The sequence below is a fragment of the Canis lupus genome, chromosome 1 (assembly GCF_011100685.1).
Source record: "Canis lupus familiaris isolate Mischka breed German Shepherd chromosome 1, alternate assembly UU_Cfam_GSD_1.0, whole genome shotgun sequence".
NCBI classification, from domain to species: Eukaryota; Metazoa; Chordata; class Mammalia; order Carnivora; family Canidae; genus Canis; species Canis lupus.
This window is the reverse complement of record NC_049222.1, coordinates 101,918,846-101,925,992: the sequence shown is the minus strand read 5'-3', so window position 1 is coordinate 101,925,992 and position 7,147 is coordinate 101,918,846.

Here is a 7,147-nt window from a genome sequence, read left to right as displayed (position 1 = left end):
TTTTAAGAGGGAGAAGTGGGGGAGAGGGAGACAAAGAATCCCAAGCAGGGTCCATGCCCAGCACAGAACTCACACAGGGCTCCACCTCACACCCTGGAGATCATGACCTGAGCCAAAAATCAAGAGTAGGATGCTTAACCCACTGAGTCACCCAGGCTCTCCAAGGTTTTGTTTTTAAGTAATCTCTACACCCACTCTGAAATCAAGAGTCACATGCCCTACCAACTGAGCCAGCCAGGTGCCCCATGTATTTGTCATTTTGATAGAGGTTTCTAAGTTACCTTTCATGAACTCTATTGCATCTTAGACCCCACCACCCTATGTGAGTTTGTCTGTCCAGGGACTCCACTCAGGTGAGAGAGGAAACCCCTGGCTGAACCAGGGCTGGGACAGAGCCGCCTTCTTGCCCAGGAAGGCCTTGAATGTCATAACCAGACTGCATCTCACCATTGTGGGAGCACAAGCCCAGAGGAACCAAGGAACTGATGACTGTGGGATTACTTTGAAAACCATACTGATTTTGTGGATATCAAGAAACTGATTTTAAAGTTTATAAGAGAGGCAAAAGGCCCAGAATGGCCAATACGATATTGAAAGAGAAAAACAGGGGCACCTGGATGGCTCAGTGGTTAAGAATTTGCCTCCGGCTCAGGGCATGATCTTGGGATCCTGGGATTGAGTCCCACATTAGGCTCCCCGGAGGGAGCCTGCTTCTCCCTCTGCCTATGTCTCTGCTTCTCTCTGTGCGTCTTTCATGAAAAAATAAAATAAAATAAAATAAAATAAAATAAAATAAAATAAAATAAAATAAAATAAAGAGGAAAAACAAGGGCACCTGCATGGCTTAGTCAGTTAAGCATCTGCCTTCGGCTCAGGTTATGATCCCAGGTTCCTAGGATCCCTGCTAATTAGGGAGCCTGCTTCTCCTTCTCCCTCTGCCCTTCCCCTCCCGTCCATGCTGTCTCTCATGTATGCACTCTCTTTCAAATAAGTAAACAAATAATCTTAAAATTTTTAAAAAAGTATGAAAGAAAGATAAAAACCAAGTCAGAGGACTTCAGGACTTAACACTACTCAACTTTCAAAACGTAACTGGTGAGAAAATTAATAAAGGGAAACCCCACTAAAATAGAGTTAGGAGACCACAAGGGGGTGCTCTCACTCCGTTCCACAGAAGCCAGAAGGATGTCGCACAGGGAAGAATCAATTACAGGCCCCAACAGGAAAAGATGGACATGGCATCTCCTGCAAGAAATCGACCACCCTTGCAACCCAGCCAGTAAAAAAGCATCACCACCTTGAACCCCTACTTTTTTCCCAATGGACTTTCATTCTAAACGATCCCTCTCAATTTCCTCCTTCTCCGTAAAAAAAAAAAAAAAAAAAATGGACTAGCCTATGCTTTCTGCAGCAGCTTGCTTGTCTCGAATTGCTATTCACTATTACCAAATAAGAAAGACCTTTTCAGTTGGTAAAATAATTGTTTTATTTTTAAGGTCAACACCAGAAAGCTATAGTAATCAAGATAGCGTGGTACTACTGGAACAATAGACCAATACATTGATGGAACAGAATAGAGAGCCCAGACATAGACTCACATAAGTCTGATCTTTTAACAAAGAAGCAAAAGCAGTACAATGGAGAAAAGATAGATTTTTCAGCAAACAGTGCTTCCATATGCCAAGATGTCATGTTTAGGTGTATGTTATCCAGAACCCCATCACATAACAAGTGATTAAATGCTGTCTGTCCCCACTACAGGCACTTTATGTGCTGCCTACAATTTTACCATTATTAGTGGGTAAGGATCAGGAAGCCTCTTTCTCCACCTTCTTTTGTGGACCCCAGCTATCTTGGATCATTGCCCCTATGGTTGGGGTCTTCATTTACCCTCAGATATCAGATCTCTTTGCTTAGTGCCACTCCCCCAGTTTTCCACCCACAGGGTCTCAGCCAGGACTTACTAAAAGAAGTATATTACAGTTGAAGGCAACGAAAGATCAGAGAATGTCATACATCAGAGCAGCAGAGAGAGAACGGCCTGGACTCCTGGTCAGGGGTGGCTGGTAGAAGGGGCTGAACACTACATGATCATCCCTCATATAATTAATGACGCTCAGTCTGGAAGAGAGCTTCCTCACAATGCAGAATTCATATCATGAAAAATAACATAACTAAGATAAGGAAACGTTAATTTGACAGGGATTATCACTTCAAGAAATATGCTTCTGTAAATCATATTGTACATGTAAAGATGTACAATTTTATTCACCAAGGATAAATCAAAAGACAGAAAAGAAATTAAATTTGCTTTAACTTGTGGAGACTCAAAGACAGAATTACAGCACCACCCTCCATTATCAATACCGCCGGCATGAAAACCGAAGGAGATGGCATGAAAACCCCTTTACCTAGTCGCACACACAAACGTATGCCTAGGGTGGGAAGAAATCATTGGCCATAAAGGCCTCTTCTAAAAATGGACAAACTGGGGATTCCTGGGTGGCTCAGTAGATTAGGCATCTCAGTTCAGCTCAGGTCATATCTCAGGGTCCTGGGATCAAGCACTTCATCAGGCTCAAGGAAGCAAGAGGCCTGATTCTCCCTCACCCTCTCCCTCTGCAAAACCCTCTGCATGGACTATCTATCACTCAAATAATTAAATAAAATATATTTTTAAAAATTGAGATAATGGCCAACTACACCCACACATTCTGCACACCAGGGCAAAAACAAAACAAAACAAAACACAACACAACACATAAAAACACAAACATTAGTTGAACACTGAGGAAATCCACACATCCGGCCCCAACATGTCTGCAGAGGCATACCAAAGGCAAGCAGCCAGACACGCACACATACACCCACCAGCAGGTCTCCCCGGACTCCTAGACCCCTCTTCACACATGCAGGCACGGACATGCATGAGCACACGCCCGGGGAGACACACACCTGCAACCGCACAGCTCGGACACTCGGAGGCCCCCTGTGCACACGCACACACCCTCAGACTGACCCCTAGGGCCTATGCTCAGCGCCGCGGTTGCACCCATCCCCGCCCAGTGTCCCCTCCTGGTTGCACACCCCGGCAGGTTCCCAGCCCCACCCCAGTCGGGCATGCGCATAGATTCGCTGAAGGCTCCAGAGCCTGTTTGTGGACACCCTTCCCATCCTCAGATGTTCATCCACATCCAACTCAGAAGTCTGATCCCCCCGCCCTCGGTGCCCAAGGGCTCCTGGTGAGGGTGCATTTGTGGAGGGAGGAGGTCCTGCCGGCCCAGAGGCCCCCACTTCTACTTCCCCGCTCAGTCTGATTTGGGATTATCTTCAAATTCCTTCTCCTGGGTCCCAGCCAGCCAAGTGAGCCACTGTGTCCCCTGATCGCTGGCTGACTTCTCCAGAGTCCCGCAGGTCCTGAAGAACCTCTGTCTCTGCCATCAGACTGCCTGGGACCAAGGTCTGATCCTCCCGCTTTCTCAAGCCCTCAGCCCCAGGCCCCAAGTCCCCGGGCCCTCAGGCCCTTCCTGGAGGGACACTGGGTAGTCCCCTTTGCTGGCCAGCCCAGCCTCCTCTGTCCCTGGCACTCTTCTCTCCTGCCCTTGGCCTCAAGAAATCCTGGGAGCTGGAGTACAGAAGCTGTTCTGAGGTGTTCAGACAAGGGGTCCCCTCCCTGCCCCACCTGCAGAGGTGATCCTGGGTCCTGGGCTGGGCTCAGGGGCCCGTGTGCACACTGGTCTCAGCGTCCCCTGCGCACTGCCTCCTGTCCTCACAGCCAAAGGCAACCACTTACGTACTCTGTCATGGGGCCGTGTTCCCAGGGCCCCTCCGCCAAGGTCCAGCACCCCAACTCCCTGCACACATGCCCCCTCCATTAGCAGAGCCATCAGCCCCTGGGAGCTGCAGGTGCTGGACTGTGCCCTGGGCCGGCTGTGATTTCGGCACCATTGCTCTGCAGGCTGCTCTGCTCTGTTCTGCTCCCTGGCTTGCAGGGGTGAGGAGGATTGGTTTAGTGCGTCTCTCAGGAGCTGCCCCCCACCCTTAGGCTCACCCCATGCCCAGGAACATCCCTAGACAAAGACCAGGGAAGGGGCTTCAGATACACTCAGTGACACATCTCTCCCCTCTCCCCACACACACCTAGGCACACATCCAAGAGAGGAAACCGCCCAGGACACTGAGTGTGAGCACAGGATTCAATGACAGAGGACACACGTTCTTTTCATTCAGAGCATGAGACAGAGTTGGGGCACCTTCTGTGCTGCTACCGTTTTATTGTTCTTAGGAGCTGAGGATCAGAGGGGCTCTTCCCCCACCTTCTCTCTGGCCCGACTGCCCTCTCTCAGTGGCCCTGTGCCCAGGTCACAGAGAGGTCTCCCCTCCTTTCTCCCTCCCTGCCCCGACCCCCAACCCCTCCTTACCATCTACTCCCAAACATCCAAGGAACCTCCACCACAAGCACAGCCCCCGGAAGGGCAAAGGCCTTCCATGGAAGGGCAAAGGTCAGTTGCTAGGGGGGATGGACAGGCTCAGAACTTCATGCTCTGGAGCAACAGAGGCAGGCTCCATGGATCAGGGACAGCTGGGCTATGGGGGCCCGGCACAGGAGGATCATCAGACCTGGTGCCAGCTGATCCCCTAACAGAGTGACCTGAGGGTGTAGGTGCATGTGCGCGCGCGCGCACACACACACACACACACACACACACACACTACTGCTCTCCTGACCTACTTCTAAAACTCCCACCCACTCCTTTGGACTTCGAGAACGACCTGGAAGATCGGACCCCCGCTGGCAAATGCACACACAGGCACCTGCTCAGCCCTCAGGCACACAGGGGCAAGCACACACACAGACACGTGCCTCTGAGGAGGCCCATCCTGAAGCTGCAAGTCCCCCTGCAGGACACGCAGATGCCCTGCCCTCTCTCACACCCAGGGTCCATGCTGGCTCTCACACTGGGGCCCATTGCCCCCCGCAGCCCTCCTGGCTGCACACTCACTTGAGGCTCTCTCCCAGCCCCCATGCCAGGCTGGGCACCCACACAGACTCACTGGAGGCCCGAGGCTGGTTTGCAGGTGCACTGCTCCTCCACGATCCTTCAGAAGCAGCCTCCATGGATGCCTCCAAAACCAGTATTCCCCCACCCCCACCCCTGCCTCAGCAGCTCCAGTCACTCACCTCTACCCCCATCCTGCCAACTTCACACAGGACTCGCCTCTAAATTCCTTCTGTGCCCCAGCCAGCCATGTTCATAACTTTTTGGTCTGACTCCTAAGTGACCAGTCTAGCGTCTTGAACTCCTCCGGATGTGCCCATCCTCCCCCACTCACTAGCACACTAGCCTGGAGTCTGCCTGCAGCCATGTCCTCTGGGCTGGTCCCAGAATTCTGTGTTCCCTCTGGTCTTCTGTCCTGCAGGTGGCAGGAGGGATCCACACAATTCTGGGTGGCCTGCAGCTGGGAAGTGGCTTGGAAACTGCCAGCAGTCCTGGGGATGAGTCCCTGGTCCTCTGCAGCGCTCCAGGCCTCCACTCCCACTGCAGATGCTCTTAGGCAGCTAGCTGGAGCCCCCAGGGCCCCAAGAGCACTGGTTGTGCTGTGTTGACGGGGAGTGTCCGCCTCTGCCTCAGAGCCTCTGTTGCTCTTCTGGTCTTTCTGAAACTCCCTGGGCAGCAAGATACATCTGGATTCCTATTAGGATCGTGATTCTCATCCTCATCCTCAACACCACTCCCATCCCCATCTGGATCCAGCTGCCACAGGACAGACCCCAGATCAGTGCCCCAGCTCTGAGCAGAGTGCCAGTGGATACCTTCAGAGCAAGAGCAGCAGCCGGGACTGTCCTTCCCATTCCTGGGGTCTGACCTGGAGCTTGCTTCTGTTCTTAGCAAGGGTGGATTTGTCTGGTTTAAGTCGTCTCCTGGGTTCAGTGAATGTCCTTCAGAAAGTCTGTGGACTTCGTATTTCCTGGAGTTCAGGATGAATTGGGCTCTCTGGTTCTGCTCCTACTTGGAGTCACTCACTTCTGGGGTCGCCAATTTGTTTTATTTTAGATTTTATTTATTTGAGAAAGAGAGAGAAGAAGGAGAAGGAGAAGGAGGAGGAGGAGGAGGAGAAGAAGAAGAAGAAGAAGAAGAAGAAGAAGAAGAAGAAGAAGAAGAAGAAGAAGAAGAAGAAGCAGCAGCTGAGGGAGGGGCAGAGGGAGAGGGAGAAGCAGACTCCCTGCTGAGCAGGGAGCCCCACATGGGGCTGATCCAGGACCCCGGGATCATGGCCTGAGCCAAAGGCAGATGCTTATCTGATTGAGCCATCCCTGTGCCCCAGCATGGCCTATTTCTTGTGTATTGTTTTAGAGGTAACATTTTTTATTTGTTTGCTTAGTTATATCTTAAATTTATATGTGTTTGGTTCTATATGCTATATGCATGGGTATTTAAATATATATATTTTCCATGTGTCCCTCTCTGTTCCCATTTTTTTTGTTTATATATATATGGTATCTTACTGTATATGCTTTTGCCTGTGTTTTCTTTTCTTTTTTTTAATTTAAGTAATCTTTACCCCCAGCATGACCTTGAGAGCAAAAGTTGCAGGCTTCTCTGGCTGAGCCAGCCAGCCACCCCAGTGTTTTCTTTGTTTAGCTAAAAAAGTAGTATATTTTGGAAACCTTGCCTTATCGGTACATAGGGAACTGCCTCATTCTTCTTAATAGTGATAGGATATTCCTCTGAATGACTCTACCATAACCTCTTCAAGCAGTCTCTAATGGATACTTAGGTTCTTTCTGGTCTCTTCTTACTACCAGCAACACTGGAATGACCATCCTTGAACAAGTGTCATTGTACACAAGTGGAAGCTGACCACAAGTTTTAGAAGGTAGTTGCATCAAGGGGTATTTGCATTTCAAATTTTCCATAGCTATTACCAATCTGCCCTCCACAAAGACTACAAACTTAGACTCCAACTAATGATGTATGAGAGTGCCTTTAGAGAGGTGATATCAGTATGTTAGCCAATTTTTAAATCTTTCCCAACTGCTGGATGAAAATGAGGTTAAAAACACTTTCAATTTTGACTGGGTCTTTCATGTGGGGTTTTTTTTCTTATTTAGTTGTAAGAGCTCTTTACATATTAAAAATGCTGA